The sequence below is a fragment of the Liolophura sinensis genome, chromosome 7, assembly GCF_032854445.1.
Source record: "Liolophura sinensis isolate JHLJ2023 chromosome 7, CUHK_Ljap_v2, whole genome shotgun sequence".
Classification (NCBI taxonomy): Eukaryota; Metazoa; Mollusca; class Polyplacophora; order Chitonida; family Chitonidae; genus Liolophura; species Liolophura sinensis.
The window spans coordinates 42,350,429-42,373,247 of NC_088301.1; the positions used below are offsets into that span (position 1 = coordinate 42,350,429).

At 36.8% G+C, this 22,819-nt stretch overlaps 1 protein-coding gene across 4 annotated transcripts in view; it reads right to left on the minus strand.

Annotated features, from left to right (window-relative positions):
- LOC135470134 (plasma membrane calcium-transporting ATPase 2-like) overlaps positions 1–22,617 on the minus strand; it is a 92,579-nt gene extending 69,962 nt beyond the window's left edge. For all 4 annotated transcript variants that reach the window (XM_064748899.1, XM_064748897.1, XM_064748898.1 and 1 more), the window contains exons 1-2: positions 22,419–22,617; positions 5,732–5,842 (exon numbers count right to left, since the gene is read on the minus strand). The gene's annotated coding sequence lies outside the window, so the exon portion shown is untranslated. The remainder of the gene's footprint in view (positions 1–5,731; positions 5,843–22,418) is intronic.
- Positions 22,618–22,819: the final 202 nt, after the last annotated feature.

Consider the following 22,819-nt stretch of genomic DNA (forward strand, 5'->3'; position numbering starts at 1 on the left):
TTGTTCTTGTATGTTACTTGTTACAAGAGAAGCACATATTTACATGTACTTAACTGTTCCGCTTTGAAGATGAATTTTAGACACTGACACCCTGTCATGGATTAAGACATTTTTAAGGAAGTTATGAAGTGCACTGCAGGAAAATTCCAAATCTGCATGTTTTGCATATGATTTTCCTTCTTTGTTAAACTAAGATATTTCCACACAACTTTCATTTTACTACTAACAGTGAAAGGGGAGTAACTGTGTACTTTCGGTCAATAGCCCTCTTCCAAAATGTGTTCATTACAGTCCAGGAAGTTACACAAGTCATCATGACTATCAGACATGCACACCAATGCCAACACCAAGAATAAAATGGGCCAGTTACCAGTCTGTTGGGAGTATCATCTGATTACATTATTTATTATTAAATGATATCTTTGACAAATAGCACAGGCTTGCATTCAATATGGAAACTGAAGCATTCTGAAACTGTCCAAACGGTGTGACATATTTATGCAGGCTATATTGATCCAACCAATACCAAGAACCTTAGTTGAATCTCGAGTTCCGGGTTATCTAACAAAACAGAGCCTTCTAAAAATACACCGCATGAAACCATTTATTGATTTAGCCATTTGACATGATGCAAATGTTAATATCAGGACACAAAAGATGGTTTTAGGTTTCTGGTTCATCATCTGAAAATGATATTTATTCATACTAATATTATCTACAGAAGTTAACGCCAAAACCACTCATAAATTTTAACTAAAGAGCAAAAACTCCCTATATATATACATATATACAAATGCCAGTTATGAACGAGGTAAATACTTTGATTTGGTTATTTAAGCATGAAATAAATAAACTATTTCAATAAAAACACAAGAGAGAGAGAGAGAGAATGATGAATGACCTGCATATTCTGTTTTTTTCTTTTTCTTACATGTATGTACATTAATCTACTTAAATATTAACAGTGACATACATGTAAGCTTGGCATGGTCTTCATACATGGACAGTCAGCCAGCATGTAACAAGGAAAATTTACATGGACCACACAGTCACTATTATCATGACTTGACCATATCATAGTCTTTGCCATGAGTGGAACAGATAGTTCTATTCACAATCTCAGATGCCTAAAAAGCCTTTCTCAATGCTTTATGTCCTGTTATAATCTAAAGAATGTATGAAAAACACTGCTCTCAAGTTACTATCGTTATACACATTGCTGTATAAACTTAACAGTAGGCAGGTGAGACAGGCCGCATCATTAAGTGCACTACAAACACAAAGTCTTATATATACATGTACCTGGAAAAGTGCTGTAACTGTGTAACAGAAATCAAGACTTCCTTTACCCAACTTCTCTGTTTTCCTCACTACACATATATCCAAACTAATGCCTGAGGGACAGGTCACACTCTAACCTCCGCTTTCCAAGGTACATATACATGTACACCCTGACAGAGAAGGGAGGAGAGACGCTGACAGATCACCTCAAAAAGGAGTTGTAATAGTAAAGATGTCTACACCAAGGGAGGCCACTCCAGCAGTTCTGGCACTGCCAAATAGACAGTACTGAGGCCTGATGGGCATTCAGGCATACCACACTGCTTGTACTCTCATGGTGATCAGGTAAAGCAAGCCTACAGATACGAACAGACACAGAACATTCCTACATGTAATGTTTCCTGTTTCTTTATTCCTTTTCCAAGGCATATTGTCATGAACAACAATAATTCATGGACTCAATACGTACAGAGATAACAATACATGTTGTACCCATTACATGTACAAATTTATGATCTATAACCTAATCACCTCCACTGATACCTTTCTGAAGTAACCCACACTCATTGAAAGCTACATTTACACAACCACAGGAGAGTACTCGGAGGCCAATGGTGCTTGACACTTTCATATCTATCTTGAGGAGACATATGAAGGGGATGGGCTACATGTCCAAGCTTATACCAAAAGACCTCTGATCACTTACCTTAACAACTGATTTCAACACATAAATGCACGCAAAAAGAAACTAAAAAAAAGAGAAAGGCGAATGCCTAAATTCTGTGTGTTGAGAAACAACGTATAAAAGTAAAGTGAAGCATAACATTGCCGTTCACCTGAATCCAGTTATGCTAATGAGAAAATCCATACTATGACATCACCTTCTCTACAGTGGAGTAGACTAAGGATAGTGTGGTGAAGGTGTGCCTGCTGGGAAGGATTATAGTAGGCTGGCTCCTCAGCTTGTACTACAGCCGACCTCAATGTCACTGACCACAGTACAGGATTACCACACTGGTGCAGAGAGGCATCAACTCTTAGAGACACTATATACAGCCTGTGTCCCCCCCTCTGCCCACCCTCTCAACATGAGGGCAACATCACCTCTGCCCCAACAGCCAACAACATGTCCGCCCTCCAGTCCCCTAACCACAACATTACAGATACAAGGTTGATCCATAAGAGGGTTTCTACACGGCACCTAAGGTCAGCTCACATGGCATCCTGACTACTTCAGAGTGCAAAACTAACACACAGGGGATAACCACCATGCAAGTAATACGGGTACATACACCAATAAAACACCTAGTCACCTCAATCATACAATGTGAGAATCAGATACCACACCGAGACCACTTTAAATATTGAGTAATGAACTTAGCTTCTTTTCCCATTCATTCCACAAAAATGGACAAAATTAACTGATCTACATGCAACATGCATTAATTTCATGAATAAGAGTAACACTTTTCCCAACAGGATACTGAATGTCTAATGTGCACATTTATAGATACAGATCTTCATAGTTTTGTAGTGATGTCATATCTGCTCTGAGCCAATCATCAGCACTCTCTTTATCACGTGGCTAGAGTACTGTAAGTGAAAACAAAACGAATTTAATCCAGGCGAGATAGGCCTTCAATAAGATTTTAGCATTTTCTTTCAGGAAAAATTTTCTTTCAGAATGTGCCTAACCTTCAAATATGATAGTTTGTAGTCATATGTAACCTTTAGAAATCAGCAAAAATTATCATTCTGTCCATTTGGCTCCATGCTATTCATCACCTCCTCGTCTTTGCGAGGAAGCTGGATGCTCAAAGCTATGAATATAGTCTAACTACAATACCCTATCCATACGATGACAGAAGAGCAAGACAACTGGTATAACCACCTTAACCACCATCACAAGTCACAAAAAATACAAGTACATACATTATGGACAGTCCCCGATACATGTATATGTATTACCAGAAGGAATGAAAATCGAAAAAGCAAAAGAGTGGTGCAATGTGTGTATAATGAGCCTATGTGCACAGTTCAGTGTACATGGTTCCACATGTAAGACAGCCTCACCTGGACCATGTGGTGTATAATGCATAATACCTTTAGCTCCCCACCCTCTCCCTTCCCCAGGCTGCGCTCTACCCAGGGACCAGACCTTCCAGCTGTGTAAGCCTTGTGAACATGTGTCCAGTCTCCTCCTTTTCTTCTTCATGTCTTGTAAATTGTAAGAGATTAACATGCCAGCTAACCTGACATTAACATGTCATCTAGCCTGACGTCAACATGTTTTCTCACAAAAACAATAAACCTATTGCCTTGTGCAGGATTAAAAGCTAAAGTTTAATACCTTGTCACATGTGCACATCCTGTGAACATGAATTTTTATTTTCAACCACTTTTACTGATAGTGAGCATTGCATTCAAAAACTGCTGCCTTGTAGCCATCTTAAAAAAATAGTGCCACTTCACTCTTATAAAATCAAAACAGAATGTCTTTTACTTAAAAAAATAGAAATCTTCAGTTATCCTGGTATAACCACTGCTAATTAAAATGCAAACTCTTCAGTAACTGGATCAGAGTGCTCAATAGTGTTACATCCTATCGTAATGTATCATAGCTGCCAATACAAATGTATTATACCCCGTTCATACGGTTAAAATTTAAACCAGGATTTAAATTCTGGGATTTCCCTGTTCACATTGTCACATTTAAGCCAGTTTAGTCATTATGAATCAGGGGCATTTAATCCAGTTAGCATTCACAGAACACAAATGAACCAGATTAAATGACCCCTCTTTGAGTTCACACGGGAGAGGTCAAACTGTTTCACAAGTTAAACCAGCTTAACTTTGCCTGTGTGAACGGATACAATTCATGGCATCATGATAATTCTATAATATGCAAGAGACTGAACAAATGTACCTGTACACTTAGTGCTGTATTAGTGCATAATTAAGAGCATAAAATATTACCAGTTCTCCTTTTAATGAAAAATTTAATTTTTCTAGAAGGATGCCATCCTATCTTCCAAAAAAACCTTGGGACACCTTTCTAAGATCAATATACCTCTTGGAATCAGAAATGATTAGTCCTAGACAAAATATTATGTCACATACAGTAAGCAGTGATTGGCAAGCCATATCCAGAAAAATATTGAAGGTTCTGATCCCAAACTTTAAAGTTGACAATTGTAACATTTCATAAAGAAGTTTTATGAAATGCTTTCTGAGAGCTATTAAATCTTTGAACAAAGGAAATTTGCATGAAAAGTAAATTTTATTTATTGGAAAACAATCACAATTTTGTTGAATTTTCACTGATTTTTAACAATGCATGATTAGTTGAGGCTGCCCTAGAGTTTTGGAGCACAAATACTTTCAGGAATGAAAATAACTTGAAATGGACCTGACTGTGGTCACATGTACATACTGTACAGCATTCTTGTCCTCAAGAGCATTATTTTTTTTTTTCACTGAATGTGTACTTTGAAAATGCCAGCTTTTACCAATTTGTTGAATGCCTAGGTTTATGCCACAGCCTTAGTGGTTGTGTATTAATTTATTGAACATAACATTTAACGGAACTGATTTATCGTCTTGTTTTCATGTCATTCTTTACAAGAAGCATGGTTTAAATGTCGCTTTGGAACAACACAAATTCATGATGACCTCAACACATCTGCTGACCACAGTGCATAACTTGCAGCAAATGTCAGAAGCAAGCATGAAGCGCAGGTGCACAATGCTAAGTGCAGTTACAACATTTAATTTTCACATTACATATCACATATTATTTTCACATGTTTACTTCTTATCTTTTCAGGCACAGAACTGAAACACATGTACCATAATATAGGCTAAACTGCTTCGATTAAAGATACCTGTCAAGGAACTGCTAACAAAACCCATTTAACACACACATACACCCATGCACATGTAAATTTGTTTACTACTAGTAATGGGTTTTATATTCCAAATTTGAAGTGATGAATGTCTTAACACTGATATGAATTGTAAAACGGGAATGTAGGTTAAATTTGGTACTGAGGGAATGCACGTACCTCTAATAAAAAAAAATATACACAGATACAAGAAAACAGAGAAAGAAAGCTTGAGACAAAATCAGTATTCTCTTTCCCACATTACACAGCAGACAAGGGCCAGGTTTTTGAGCCTGAGAAAAAAAACAAGAGCATAGAGCTGTTGATCAGGAGGAAGGCTGGAAAAAGTGCGACTGTCAAAGATGGCAGTGGATAGGATGCTACACCTGATACTGGGAGGAGTAGGCCTTTAACCTCCAGATCAGGCATGGTCACGTCGCTGGCAGTGCCAGGCGGTAGCATCTCGCTAGAGTGCTCAACATTTATGCATGAGGTGGACCACAAATAGCAAGTAGGGGCAGTTGGCTAGAAATGGCCAGAAATCAATATTTCAAAGCTGATCCTACCTTCTAAACGATCAGGTTCATACTTCAGCTGGTCTCTCACTCAACAAGACAGCACCTCAGCTCAGTGGGTTCGGCAGACTGGAGAGAAGCAAACCTTGTCTACATGGGAACCTGTACCAGAAACAGAAACAAAAAGCAGGCCATGGGTGCACAGATTCACTCAATCTGAAATTCATCAACAACTATTTTTCAGCATTTCATCAGGTTTATAACTACATACATGTGCACATAAAGAAGAACTGCACGATGAGAAGTATCAGTGTGAACACCCAGGCTGTTAATCCCTCATGTCAGAATGACATGCACACTTCTCTACGGTTAAGATTGATCAAAAAAGGTGTATATAAAAAAACCACCTTCAAAACTGGTGGTTTACATACATATACACTGTACATAAATAATATTAGAGTGGCTGTGACACATGAATTTTCATTCTCCAGTGATGTTATCATGGACTTATGCACTAGCCACTACGGTTTTGATGAACAGATCAAACAAATACATGTACATGCTATTAGAGCTTGTCAGCCATGCCTTTCTGTTCAAAGGATTTATTGTCGTTGATTGCCTGGTTGTAAAACCAGGATTGGGATTGTCTCTATGGAGAACCAGGAGATTTCAATTCTATATTAGGCAAGCGGCTGCGTGTAGAAATCCCAACAGAGGTAAATTTGAATTCCAGACATGCACCAGCAACCAGCACGTCCATCATAGCATCCAATTAACAGGCTAAATGAACATCCACAGATTCCAAAAGAAGTTGCACAGCCAACGAGGTCCAACATCTGGGAGACCCTGTATGAACCAATCAAATCACCTGATCCCAACACTCACGTGTCTCAGAAAGCAGAAACAAACAGGAGCCTTGTACAGTAGCTGCTGTAGCCCAATCTTCCTGGCAAGTGCAATAACAAATTTTCTTTTTTGAACAAGGTCAATGTCCAACAATGGGGATTTGTGATGATGAATTCATCACAATAACATGTTAAAACCTTCCAACAGAGCTCTAAAAGCAATGCAAATACATGTAGAGTAATACAAGAGGAATTACAATCATCAAATCCCAGGTAAGCCTTCAAAGAAGTTGACTACTTGTTGAAAATGTCTAAAATGCAGAAAGTAAAGATGCTGTTTTTATTCAGTACTCAAAGCATAGCTGAATTGACTGGTGAAAATTTTGGCAAGTGGAAAGTGCTGTTAATAGTGTTTCTACACGTGAATGCACACCTATTTTACTGTACACTGAATGAACCACTATTCTTTGTAACTACAAAAACATTTAAAAGTTTATCTCTTCTCAAACTTAATTAATAAAACAGTGTCAAGACTATTTAGACCACAATAATAATAATAACAATAATAATTATAATAATGCATAAATTAGTACTAGTGGTGTTTAGCTTGTACATTCATAAATGGGTTTTGTTTCCTCCCCTATGCTTTACGAGTATCAAGCATGCCTTCAATTTTGAGTAAATCCAGGAATCACATGCTACCGATATCCAAAATCAACCATCTATTTTAATCCAACAAGTGAAAAAAAAATATTTTTCACACATCAAGAAGATTTTTCCACATTGCACACGTATCCTATTTCTTCTAATTTTTGGGACAACTGATCTGCTCATTTTAGGCAACATTTATGTAATTTTAGCAGGAATATTAAGCTTTTTTGCTCACATGGTTAGACCATCTAATGAACAACATGCTCTTTACTTTTCAAAAAGGCTGGTGAAGAAATGTAATATTCCAGTTTAAAACACTACTAATATCTGTCCGAAATTTTAGAAGAATCAGGGAACCTGTGAATTTCTTTTTATTACAGGAAAGGGAAACAGTTGCATACAATTCCGTGGAACCAGCCCAGTTGCTAAAAGAGAATGGTCAAAATGTGAATTGATTTCTGAATTTATCAGCCATGGCATTCATGAGCACACAATCAGAATGTATCTCTTTACCCAAAACATACACAGACAAACATGCACAGTTGGGAATGACAGTGTACATGGGTTGACTATCAAGCTTATCAATTCACCAAGACATAAATTAATATTACTGAAGACATACCTCTTACTTATACTGCCAGAAAATATTACAGATATACAGATATACTGTTGTCATTAAAATACATGTACAGTGCAAGCCTGGTGTTACACATAGCTTTGCAGATAAATTTGGCTATCCATAACAGCTATTTCTGATGACGTCAGCATAATTATAAATCAATATCATGGATCTATTACTTGGTGTACATAACACATCATCATTAAACTAAACGTATATGTAATACAAGAATAATAATACACATAATGAATATGCTATCAAAACTTCTATTAGCGTTTTATCCAGCTTTGTCAGAATTGAAAATATTGTGTTCAGATGAATTTCCAGGTACAGGTGGATGGATACAAAATAATGTGTTACACTGTTGACGTAACTATTAATAAGTCAAAGGTAAGCAACATAAAGCCACAAATTTTTTTATGGATATTATTTTGTTGAGACTATCCTAGCAAGTGTACATTTATCATCATAATTAATGAATTAATGAAATACTAACAATGTCTTTTTCACCTCAATGCATGTGAGAAGGTTTTTAAGTCTCCCTATGCAAACTGTGTTGCAGTGTACCCTATTTTTTCTAAATTTTGGGACACCTGGTCTGCTCATTTTAGCCAATATATAAGTAATTCTTGCAAGAATACTGAGTTTCTTTTTTCTCACATGGTTAGACCATCTAATAAACAACACACTCAAATCTATACTTTTCCAAATGGCTGGTAAAGAAATGTAATATTCTACTTCCAACACAATACCTGTCTCAACTTTTAGAGGAATTAGGGTATGTGTGTCTAATAGACTTGCACAATGTCCACTTATAAGTTCAGTTACAGTGTCACACAAGTGTTGACAATATAAGTGGCCATGTTGTTGAGATTTTCTATTTCTTTTACAAGTATAAATTTAAACTAAGAACTGTGCACATATATTTCATTTGATCCATATACCATACTGCGCTGCCTGCAGAATGTTTGAAATCCATAAGGAAAGTTCACTCTTTTCCTTGGTAAAGGCTTCCTTGACATTTGATTTATAGTTTAATGCACATACAAAATAAATGAAGGAATCCCTCTATGCGCATCGACAGTTCGTATGATCTGCTGGATGTACTGCCGAGGACCCAAGCTACAGCAGCCAGTGCTGAGTAATTCACATATTACATACCAACTCTTCCTATTAAACCAAAGTAGGATGATGACATCACAAACGTCTCTAGAAATATTAAATACACAATCACAGAGTCTGAAGAATCAGAAGTACGGATTTTCTGATGTCATTATACAAGGAGACTTGTTCATAGTAAGAAATAATATGCATACATAAGGTGCAAGGGTTGTTTATCCTCACAACAGTTAACAGTTATCAAGGGTACAGGGACAAGAAAATTTGTGAAATCAGTTTATCCACTAATCACCTTGACATTTGGAGTTATTCCCAATCACCTGCTAATTATCACTGTTATCATGGACACCTGTGCTTTAAACAATGTGAAGAGACATTGGTCATCAGCATACCAGGCTCTATGTATTTCTAGGACAGTTCGTTGTAACTGAAGCAAACCACCCGGCCATGAATTACTAATTACAAATACATACTAGGAGACTATGGAGCATGGGATTTGGGTCAAACAAACTGTACATAGATTTCATACCAACACAAAATTTAATATGCAGTAATAAAAATAGTTCATCTTTTTTTAGTACAAATTTTGTTGTATGTGTGAAATATTCATGAACTGATGTGACTTGAAAATTTTACAAAGATGGCACATGAACTATACAGAGACTATTGAAACAAACCATAAAACCATTCTTCTGGAGTAATTTTTTCTTTCCACTTGTTAACACACTGTACATGTACATATCTTCTGTGCACTAAATATTAATATAGACTCACACAATGCTCTTCTCCAAGATGCTGCACTGCAAGCACATCACCCATATACATCCACAGCCCTCACATGGAACTAAAATCAGACACGTTCCTAAGACTGAACACTTAAGGAACCTTTGGTGGATTTACATGTACGGGGAGGGGGGAAAAATTAAACCTGTGAGGTGGACATGACAAAGACAAAGGCTTGCTTATTTGGCAGGGTTAATATTTATCACATGACCTCCACACGCATCACTGAACGCTGAAGGTCAGATGAAAAACTTGCCAACCGCCTAAATTTTAGGTGTCTTGAATGTCTTTCAACGCCAGCTATATGTACATACATGTAGTAGAATAAAAGCAAGTCAACCAAAACTACATACATAAAACTGTGTCATCCTCCTGAGCCATTAAATTTTTTTTCAGACCTAGGATGTACTGATACCTAGAGCAAGGTCAATACACATGAATAGAAATGACTTTGTTGGATACTTTGAGTGAATGAGGGCTTAGAGTTTAACGTCGTACTTAACAATTTTTCAGTCATATGACTACAAAGGAGTCCTTAGAGTGCATGTAATGTCCCGCCTTGTTGCAGAACGGATTTACACCGCTCTTTGATCCAGTTCTGCTCCAATGAGATGACTTACCAAAAGTAAAGTAAGTGGCCCCGCCCGAGCCATTATACTGATACGGGTCCACCAGTCGTTGCACTATCCCCTTCATGCTGAACGCCAAGGTCTTAGGTGTGACTCAACTCAGGATTAACCCTGGATCTACCGCCTCTCGAAGCGGACACTCCACCATGGATTCTTTGACCAGCACAGTCTACTACTGCACTATCAGCATCATACATGTACATGTATGTCTAAAAAAAAAAAAAGGCTTCCTACAGTAAAGCTGTATACAAATTGTTATGGCTACAATGCTTATAACCACCAATTCTGTAATATAAACTTTGGAAGCTTTCAAAAAATGAAGATTTGTATTTAATATGAGAATTTATTTTCATGAGACAACTGACAAGGCCAGATGCTTCTGTTGATTAAATTCTTGATACACCTACATAAACCTTCATAATCCACACTACTACTTGTGCTATGCCTACCCGTATACATGTATTTCTGAGTCATTGCTCATAACTGAAGGTTCAACTCTAAAACATTCTCTTTAGTGAGGACAGGTATCTTATTCAACAGAGCATAATGCATTTCTGAGACCCATATAGATTTATTCATGTTTCAGTGAATTCATACCGAATAAATATTGCTGTCAGTAAGTCATTAATGAGGATCATTAAACTGATTCGTAAATATGCCCTTATCACTGGGAGAAGAATTTCCCAGCTTGTGTGCAACAAAAAAAATTCAGAAAACTGGCAATTTGAAAATGAGAAGCACTATATATTCAATGTATGACATACTTAATTAACAGAATACACAGGTCTACTACTTTTGACCTAGTTTTATGTGGCTATCACCATATGTGTACCTATGTGACTGCCATTCCCAGGTCAAATGGACAAACTTCACCTGCTAGATCCTCACTAATTCAATATTACCTGGTACAATACAGGTTTTAATATTCGACACTGCCGTAACAAGATGAAGAGTTAAATAGTTCATCTCTGTTCACCGTCCTGTAACCCTTGAATAAAAAAAGAAAAGAAAAAAACCCAATCTACTTCCTACATACTGTTTAACTACTCATAGTAATTTGGCCTGTATCATTTTGCTACGGGTTGCCATGGCAACAATTGATCGAGCAAAGAGAGCAAATTTCCATGTCTAGTACTCTCGCGTACAAAGCAGTAGTTTACTTTGCCTTCCCTTTCAGTGATGTGGTATTGATCGGTCCCTCTTCTCTCTGGCCAGTCTGACTTCAATACACACTTAGTGACACTAAAACTCTTGGGATTTGGTGCTCAAATACACTTTGTCCACTTCCCAAGCTGACATTGGGAGTCCCCCCCCCAATATATATATATATATATATATCATATTATACTATAACATTTTAACACAAGAGGTTGTTGTGTTATATGGAAATACACACACAAAAAAAAATGAAGCCAAGCATGGGACTGATCTCCTAATCTTAGCATAATATAAGTAAGCCTGATAATGTCATCCTTACATGCAAATAGTGTGGATGAACTACCATGTCCTGTAGTGGTAACATGTAATTTATGCAAAATATCTCACAAGCTAACAATGAGCATAATATAAGAAAACAGGAGTCATCAGAAGGGCTATACTCAACATAACAATTTGCATAATGACATCATTACCTATACTCACCAAGCATTAATCATACTTGTATATAGGATGGCAGAAGGTATGATATACTGTCCGCCCAATCAGTATACAGATGCGATAGAGAAAGTTTGATGAGGATGTCCACAAATCTAAAAGCTTAGCACACATGGTTTACAGGTATAAATCAGACAGCAGTGATTAGGACATGGAAACCAGAGACTAGATGTGCCACACACCAGCACTAAGACTAATAACAACTCTAACAAGCATTCACTATCTACCCCAGAAGGTCTACTAAAGTAGAATTGCTGTACCTAATGGGCAATAACCCTTGTAAAAATGGATGTGTCACAACACATGTGACATAATGTTTCTAATGATGCCCACAAAATTCCATTAAAATCCAATCATAACTGTAGGAGATGCATTCACCAGAATCTACAAGTACTGATTCTATGTTTAAGGGGCAATAACTCTGGAAATAACTGACCATGTGGTCCAACCCAACCACCATATGCACATTCTCGCATGTTCTCTGTTATGCCTACAAAGTTTCATGAAAATCCAATTAAACCTGTAAGAGTAGACTTACAAGGTAGTGATTACAGACAGAGAGAAGGACAGACTACCTGAAAGCTATATCTCTTGCATTATAATAAAGGGGGGTGTGTGGGGTGGTAATTACAAGAACAAGACACACAAATGAAAATCCAGTCTTTGTCCAACAGATATAAAAACTTATGTGTGATAAAAAAGTGTAGCTGTGTGTTAAATTAAATTAAAAACCAGGCTGGTGTAGCACCCCTGTGCGTATGAAGTCACATTGTCATGATATGTGTCGATGTTGATGAGAAAACACCTGCCCTGGTCAACACAGCATTGGTTTTAGTGTCTTTGTGTACAATCTTGTGTCAACAAGGCCCAGGCACGTTCTTCTCTTATCTCCTTTAGGTGACAACAGGGAGCTGTTATGTCAGTGAGACACAGAACTACAAGTCACACCATAGGCAAGTAGACATACATTCAAGTAAACTTGTTTGTCAAATGCTCTTTTCTAGATATGTGTTGTACATGTACATAGCTTGTTTTCACTCATGCAATTTAAGTCATTGCAAAACCACAAGTACATGGACTCAATTATCATCTCATCTGAGACACCTGTCTTGCTCCAGGTACAACTGTTCTGATCCAAATCAAAGCATTTTAATACTTGTGCTAAATCACCATCTATTTCTTGACCTTGTCATCATGCACATTCTTGCTGAAGAGAAATTCCAGACATCTACAAAAAAAATTTCTCACAAACTACAGCATTAAAATCCTCAGTCTTCAACCATCATCTTTCAATGACAAGGGGTGGGGGGTGGGGTGGGGGAGTTATGTCACTGATCTTAACCGAAGGCACGTTATTTCCTTTTCCTACACACCCTTAGCGATGTGCATAATACTGACACAACTTTCTTCTCTCTCAGTCAATACCCACAGGCTCGTTCATGGACTCCTGCCTGGACTCTCTAATTCCTATGTCAATAACACCAAGATGGCCAGAGCATAGTCGATTTATGTACACGGTCATATGGTTCAGGCTAAAAGCTTTCCCCACAACATAAGGCATCAACAGTTTCTCTCTTTGTCATTCAAATCATGCAGAGATCATGTTAAGACACCCCCAGTAATGCACACCTGTATTGTAGAGAACCACAAAGATAAAAGGATAGATCAATACAAGAAATCAATAGCTAATCAATCAGCTCTCCTGTCACAGTGACATTCCATCAATAGTTATATTAATAACTGGTTTAAATTGGATTGTAATAAATGGATTTTCAATTGACTCTACCAGAAATATATCCATTACTTTTTATGTGTTTATTGACATCTAGCGAGTTAAAAAAATTTACATATTACTATGTATAAGGCTGCTTATGGCTGATACTTAACATCATATACACATTGGATATTAAGCACCTCATTCAGCAGATTTCCTGCAGCTGATATTAAACATCTCATATACACAGGAGACTAAGCACCTCATACAGTAGACTGCCTGCAATTGATACAAAACATCCTGTACATACTGGACACTAAGCACCTCATACACACATTGCCTATATAAAGTGATACTAATAATTTCAGACACTCTGTTCAGATACTAAGCACCTTGTACCTTGTAGATTGCCTGTAGCAGATGCTAAACATCTCAAAATAGTTGATAGTACTCACATCATCCAGTGTCTTACACAGCAACTACTACCTGCAAGTATCCTATACAGTAGACTGATACTATCACACTGTAGCTAATACAAAGCATCTCAGAGAATTACACATGTTGCACAGGTAACTGATCCTACAGTAGAATAGCTGTACCTTTAACAGAAACTAAAAAAAAAAAAGATGACACTCCACTCCTCCTCATTCAGTGCATTTGGTGCCAGTAGCTAATGCTACAGATCTGATACACAGAAGCTGAATACTACACATCGGCATAGCAGAGTACATGTACCTGTGGTTACTAATAAACAACTCCAGCCTTTTTGACCACTTCTTTGGTTTAGACCGGAGCAAACCTTGTGCCACTTGCCCAGACTATTTAAAAAATCTTTTAAATGACAGAAAATAATATAACCTTTGTTACATGAATCTCAAAGAGTAGTGGCAACAGATCTTAATGCCCACAACCAATTTTTTAAGTTTTTTTTCATCTCTGGTATATCTATATCTTTAATGTGGAATTTTTACAAGGCCATGGGATACTCCATGTTAGACAAACCAGAAACATGCTGCATCAATGATACCTTCTGCATGTAAGTACTGAACAAACATATGGCTAAAAGACAAAACAGAATTATGTGACATCAGTGAAAACAGCCGTGTTCTCACACCTGATTGGTTAAAACTGATAACATGGCTAAGCTTCACGTTGTCTCAATGTGTACGTATTAGCTTACTTTGAACTACAATATCTTGATTATGCAACATCACCAAAAAAAAATGTAAACCAACAGAAAAATGCACATTTTGCAAATTTGAGGAATGGTGTAAAAGTGACATAGAAGAGATAGACATTAAATAAATGAACCATTGCACTTTGGGCAGTACTATTAAACTGTGAGCAGCACTATACAAAGGAAGTTCCCTTTTGAATTATTGTATATTACTAGGAAAGTGGTCCATATATATGTACACATCTAGCTTTGAGGATTTTCAAATCTTTTCTATTCGAAGTAAAAAATAATCTTAACCTTGAAAAGTATGTACATGTATGAAAAACAATAAAAATTTTGAAGACTTTCACGAAAAATGGGCACAACTTTGTACATCACTTGAAACTCGGTCCAGTTTACAAGAAGCAAGAGTCATTTCATGTATTTTAAATCCCTATTGTAAGTTAATGGATACTTCAAATGTCATTTCTGTGTTATAAACATATATGGTCTATAATTGGTGACCTGAAAAATGTAGAAGGCAATTAAGCTCAGCTTGTGAAAAAAAAAAGTACATTATTAATGTAAAGTACTTTATCAATGTATATACATGTACGTATACATTTGGTCTAGTGTTGTCTTTTCTTTAAGGATGTACATCATACTTTTGGATAACACTGTCAACAACAACAACAACAACAAAAAAAAAAGCAAGCAAGCAAGCAAGAAACGTACATGTATATGAATAATGCATGTGATGGCCACATCAACGAAAGTACTTTTACATGTAAAACAGAATTTTGATTCACATTTTCCAAGAAACAGACCAGTATTATATTTAAAGGAGAGGAAAATCTAAATATCAAATACCATTCAAAAAAATTTGCATTTCCTCGCACGTGCATGCCATAAAAAAATTCTAATATGTACTTCAAGATGATAAATTATAAAATAAGTCAGCGCCAAAATCTGCTTTGGGCGACACCATTTTGCCTAAGAACTAGTCCTGAAGTCTTCTGTGTTAGGAGGAGAATTGCCGTCAGAAACCTCTGAAGTGCAGTTTGTACATTTCCGTTAGAACTCTTCTTCCTAGAAGGTAGCGAACAGTACAGTTCGTTTTCCGCTTGACGATCGGGAAACCGGAGAGATTGGCGCAAGTTGAGAGTTTACACGAACAAGACTGCAGTTTTAACGACTCATTGGCTGAGAGGCAACACACCCTCAGCAAAAATTACAGGGTGTTAAATATGGAGGACGCCATGAACTCAGCGATTTATGCCAACTATGCTGTTTTCAGGCGAGTATATGGCAAGGAAATATCGCAAAATTATGCAGCAGGCACCACCAGATAGAAAAAAATGTGCTCTTTTCAGCCTATAGTGTCATTGTTTTAAGTTTTCTTCTCCTTTAAGTTACGAGTGCAAGAATCCGTTTGACAGTAGAACTGTAACAGGGTGAAATATGTGCTACATGTATATCTATCCCCAGGCCGCTGGAACAGTTTCCTTAAGTTTAGTGGCAGAGCTGATAGTCCCAGTGACTTACATGTAGCTATAAGTACATGTAGCTCAACACACCATGGTGTCTGATATAGAGATGTCATCATACAAATGCATAATAACCAACTTACCACCACCTTCAAAACAAATGTAGCCCAGAGTATACCCTGGTCTGCTGATTTTAGCCATTGTATATGTAATTCTAGCAGGAATATTAAGTTTCTTTTTTCTCACATGGTTAGACCGTCTAATGATCAACATACTCATATTTTTACTCTTTCAAAAGGCTGGTAAAGAAATGTAATATTCTACTTTCAACACTACTAATACACATGTATGTGTCCCAAAGTTTAGAAGGATTAGGGTAGTTTTAATTCTATAACACTTGTGGTATATTCCATTCCTGATGCAAAACTAATCTTTTTATTAACTTCACTCAAACTTTACCAATTACTCTGCTTTGAAGACAAATCAAGGGAGTGTACTTCACACACGTGGAATATTGAGAAAACATGATACACTACATATCATGTAGTGACAAAACACTCCGCTTTTCACTGGACAACACCGGTCATGTGGGGGACGTGTATATTCCCTAATTTTACCATACGTCTCAAATGTGTGTCTGCTGAGTAGGTTTTCTCCCTTTCTTCTGTTGTGAAAACAATGGTGACATCGCTGAAGCGATTCACCTATTACATACATCGGTTTTTGGCACTGAATTGATGGGTCATTTGCAGAATAAATTCAATTCATGGGTACTCAGTGATACAAAAGGATACGGAAATATATGGTGTCAGTAACCTTCATAGTCGGCTCATCTGACGCCTTGCCCAATATGAGGATTACTGGCACCATATACTTCCGTATCCTAGCACTGAGTAACCATGTAACTAATAATACGCTGAGTCCACATGTATATACATGTATATGGCATACATTATGCAACCATGTATCATCACTTAATGCCATGAATAGTCACGTATCACATAATGTCACAAGATTCTAGATATCTCTTAACAGCTTTGCCTGCACAGTTTAGCAAGGATTATAATATGAATGTAATCTGTATGCAAAGAAAATATTCCAGTGATAGGTGTTATGTTTTCAATGTGAACATATATGCATCTCTCAGTGAGCCAGAAATTCCGACATAGACCAGAGAAGATTGATATTAGCCAATAGTATATCATAAACATAAATACCTTTATGCAAATTTGTTCTAAGCAGGTGTTTGATTTGAAGTTCATTAAGTGTGTGATGTATGCATTATCTCCTGTATTACTGCTGTTTATTCGGTCAAAATAGTAGAGGTGATTTGGTGGGGATGTGGGGGGGGGGGAGATAGCAGTGACACAGACCATATTACAGAGGCCCATGTGACCACAGGGCCACAGGGTCATTTCACACATCAGTGAATCCACATCCTTTACATACTCCACATACATTCATTATTAGTCAAGGAGCCTGGGTTAACATATACACATATACCATGAATACTAGAGGTCCCACTCACTCACCTTGCACCTATTCTAATTGCATTATGATATACATATACCTTTCCTCTCCATAAAGATGATATAGAAAATACATGTAACTGCAAACCGGCAAAAAGTCAGCCTACAGAATGGACTGGGATTAAAATTAAGTCATAAAGTCTGATACTTAGATATAAATGTGTCACGATAAATATGGTACTTGTACATAGTACATTTGGACGGTAAGAACGTGTCATTCGAGGAAGAGCACCTCTTACAAACTTATTAACACTGACAAAACTGGTGACAGTTTCAAAGCTACAGCAATCACATATCTATATATGACAAATGCACTTCATTATTCACTCATTTACCGTTAAAATATAAAACTATAAAATTGCCACCCATTCATCTTCATAATAAAGCAAGCAGAGAAAAAAATTTAAAAAATACATGTACGGGTTAATCTTTAACCACATGCATGGACATTGTGTACATCATAAAATCAACCCATCAAAGTGACAGGTTGGAGAGTTGATACTGGCTACAATGTTTGTATATACCAGGTCACCAACCTTCACTCTTAAAGACAACACTGCATGATAATTTGGGTCAACTAGCTTTTCATGACTAAGTTATCTCCCCTGAAATATCCAGCTTTTCACAGGGGAGGTAACATTGCCGGTCATGATAACACTGTAATACAGGGTGTTAATTGGAAGGCAGTCACCAGTTTCCTGCAGTGTACTACTTCAGTAGACAACTGATCAGATAGCTACCTACTTCGAGGTAGATGGAAACTTTTCCTGCGTAGTGTTCTGCTAAAAAAAAAAGTATGAAACCCCTGTAATAAGGCTTGGGTTTCTCAGAGAATACTTCAATGCCAAACCAGAGTCAGTAACATTTAAGATTTTAAGGTGAAAGTGTAAAGTATAACGCTAGTTACATATACTTCAGCAGGACTTGAAAACATTTTTTTCGGTAGGAGGCTGCAAAAAGATGTGTATTCCTGTTCCTGTACCTGCCTACATTAGATACTATGATCATGTGAACTAGAAGAAAACACTAAAGTAAGAATCATCAGAGAGACCATCAAAACAGGTATCTAAAATATGTATACTAATAATTCAATATTTTTTTTTCATCTAACCAAATGGACTTAAATGTAGGCTGTACAGACCATGTGACACTATTACAATTATTTTTTCAACATACATGTATGACATGACTTTTATTCACTCTAATCTGTGTATAATATCTGATTCACTGTTTAAAAAGATTAGTGATACATATAATATTACAAAAACAGATTTCATATAAAATTGCACTTTAGGGATAAAAGAAATGATAATACAATAATAATACAAGTATACCTAAATATGGCATCATCAGTTGTTATTTCATCAGATGCGATCTACTGCAGTTTTCACACATCTCACAAGCACTAAACTCTAAATACAATATGGAGTAAGTCTCTACAAAGTAGTATCTAATCTAATCTACATGACATCTACATATCTCTTCAACAGTGACAATGTATCAATAGCAACAAGAATCAGTTTATTAAAATCACTAATAATGCACTATTAATAAGTTACAGCGCAACTTTCTGCCCCCAGGCTTCAGCTTGACAATACCTAATGCATGTGCAAGCACCCTTGTATAACCTGAATTACCTAATAAGTGTTCACATTATGTCACAAAAGATAATGAAAATTGCTATTTTTATACATATTAATGCATTTACATACATGTATAGTAAATGACCAATTAATTAAATAATAAAAAAGATAAATTAATGAGAAATTGTAGTGGTAAAATATTTGAACAGGCAGTTATGATTACATGTAGATACAATTCTTGTCTTGGAATGGTTCTGAGCACCGTATAACCAGAAAACTCAACTGAGTTGCTTCCCTTGTTTCCAGAAATTAATAGCCAGGAAGTCTTGATAAAAAGCATGTTTACACCTTAAGACTCATTTACCAAATTCACAATCTTGTCTGTAAGTCATCTTACAGACAGATTTAAGTCATCTTACAGACAGAAAGTAATCACAAAATTGTCTTTTCCTTATTGAGACACATCTATACAAATTGACAAGACACAAAAATTCTCAAAATTTTTGTCAGGGTTTTCTGCTCAGAATCTTAAATTTGTCATTTACATGTACAGTATGCACTCAGAAACAGTCACCATTTATCACACTTTGCGAGGTGAATTTGGCATGCATACATTTATCTGCCATTTAAAACCATACAATTTCCAAAACCCACAAAAAATAACACCAACAACTGATTATAGATTTGTTAGTTACATGTACTTCGGTTGCAGCCATCTCATTGCAAGAGGTGAAAACAAACTGTCCAAAATTCAGCCTACAACTTATTTTTTCAGTTACTGGAGTGAACTGGAGTGAACTGATCAAAAACTTCCATTGCAAATGCCCTAGTGCCTACATACATTACATTTAAAAAAGATTAAAATGCTAAGCCTGGATTGCTTTAGGATTTTAAGTGTTTTATCATTTAAATTTCTCTGTGAACCAAAATATAGCCTCAGCCAGCCATGTTCTAGGTATAAGGCCAGCAGTTCTAGTTAGATTTTTACACATAGATGTGCAGAAATGCAGCGACAAAGCATGGTACATTGGTACAATCAGCCTACATAAAACTGATTCTGATTTTAAAGCGGTGTGTGTGCTGGCTTTGTAAGCTAGTGGAAAGCTAGGACTATATCTCAACATTTCTTGCTATTGAAGCTTTTTCCTTTCTGTCATATGTAACAGCCTGTTAGACTCAAGACTTGCTTGACTTTAATTCACCAAAGACCCAGTCCTCTACTAGCACATGAAACATCTACATGTAACTGTCTAATGCATCACAACATGTCAGCATCATAAGAACACTTAAATTCATCAAATACATGTATATCAGACCATTAAACTAAAGGTTAATCAGTATAGCCTCAAAATTACGTGATTTGTTTACCAGTGACCTTCAAACGAGTGAATGCTATGAATCATATATCGTCCAATTGTCCTGAAGGCTTGACACACCTTGGCAATTTTCATCACGAATAAACCAAATGTTACACAAGCACCAAAGAATCATTTGGGTTTGCAGAAGGCATCTTGTGTAATTTTATCTGTACAAAAAACTGATAAAAACAAAACAAAGGTATGCTGACAAAAATAAAAGGAAGTGCAAGAAATATGCATATTCAGGTTTTCACTACATTGCATTTATTTTGATAAACATAAGTTTAACTGAGTTCGCCACTGATCTTTCAGGTTGATGAGCATACACGCTACTGAAAACTGGTGGGTGTACATAATATTTGTTAAATGTGAACATTTTCCAGACATGGAATGTATACAGGGTAGAGCAATAAGACTACATGGCTGAAAACTAGAGATCTTTCCCCTACACTACACTGCACACAACAGATTATGGGGTGTAGAGGTAGAAACTCACTGCAACTCTGCTATCACTGCATATTAAAATGTGAGTTATCTGTATCATAATCTAAGGTACCAATTTAATACCTGTTTTCAAGCAGCACTACAGTAACATATATATATGATTGGTGTTTTATGCCGTACTCAAGAATATTTCACTGATACGCCGACAGCCAGCATTATAGTGGGAAGAAACCGGGCAGAGGGGGAAACCCACAATCATCTGCAGGTTAAGTAACATATACAAATTACAGTTAACAAAAAGGGAAATGGTCTAACCAAGGCTATCTATTCCCTGATTTTGATATCAGTGAACTCAAACACACACACACACAAAAAGCAAACATTTGGGACATTTGTGACCAGTAGGCCTAAACCAGTTTAAACTTAAAATGATAATCATACTACAACAATACAATACGAAGTCAAAATGATGAGAAAATCAAGTACACAAGCAATAAATAATTTAAGGTGCAGATAAGACTAACCTACATGTATTCTATTTTAAGATCCAGGAAATATTCATTCACATTGACAAATACAATTCATTTAAATCAGTGTGGCTTGATGCTTATGCAGGTTTTTTCCCCAGCAACAGCTTCAATATAATGCCAGAACGTACCCACCAGCAGATCTAAAAGGGTAGCCTATATGTAATTAATATTAATAACAGAAATTATAATACAACCGACGTCTTCGTGAGGTGCACAGCAAATGTGAATAAATACAACAATTTACAGCAAGTAAAAGTTGAAATACTCGGCAGTTAGCGACAATGAAACAAGACAATAAAAGATTGTTTTGGGGAACTGCCGCCTTAAGTCTCGGTATCAAACTGGAAAGGATGGACTCAGCAAGGGGCCGAGATCGTCAATGTGGAGGTTCGGCTTCATATAATAACCAAATACCGGCAGGAGATCATAGCGCCTCTTATTTCGACAATTGCACAAACGTCTTAGTGCTCACACGGAAGACAATGGAGTTTTCCCGCATAGCAATTATTTTTGAATGTAACTTCCAAGCAAAACATCTATTAGTTCATCACTGCCACTACAATTATCGCCCACTAGCGAGCTGTCCGAATGTATACTTGGGTTTTGCAGCACAGCCATATTGGATCTACAGTACTTACCGGTAGCAACCTCGGCGAAAAATCAACAGTGTTCGGCTAATATCCCAGCCCACAACGTGGCACTAATAATACCTATTCCTAAAGAAAATGTCGGAAAATCATCGGTTTTTCTGCTGAGACAAATGTCACCTCATCAGCCACGATAGGTGTCTTCAAAATCCCCCGAAAATATCTTACCATTAGAACATGTATGCTCGCCTCTCAGGGAACCCCGCAGTCTGGTGCGAGCTGCATTCTGATTGGTTGAAACGAAATATTAACATATCGCTGTAGAAACTTTGACGTCAATGGATTCCCGCCCTAGTCTTTCAAACTTAAATGAGCTAGGCCGATAAATGTCTCAAATTTTAAAAGCATGGAAACGATGCAACCATATATTTACCTCATTTTAATCTGACAAG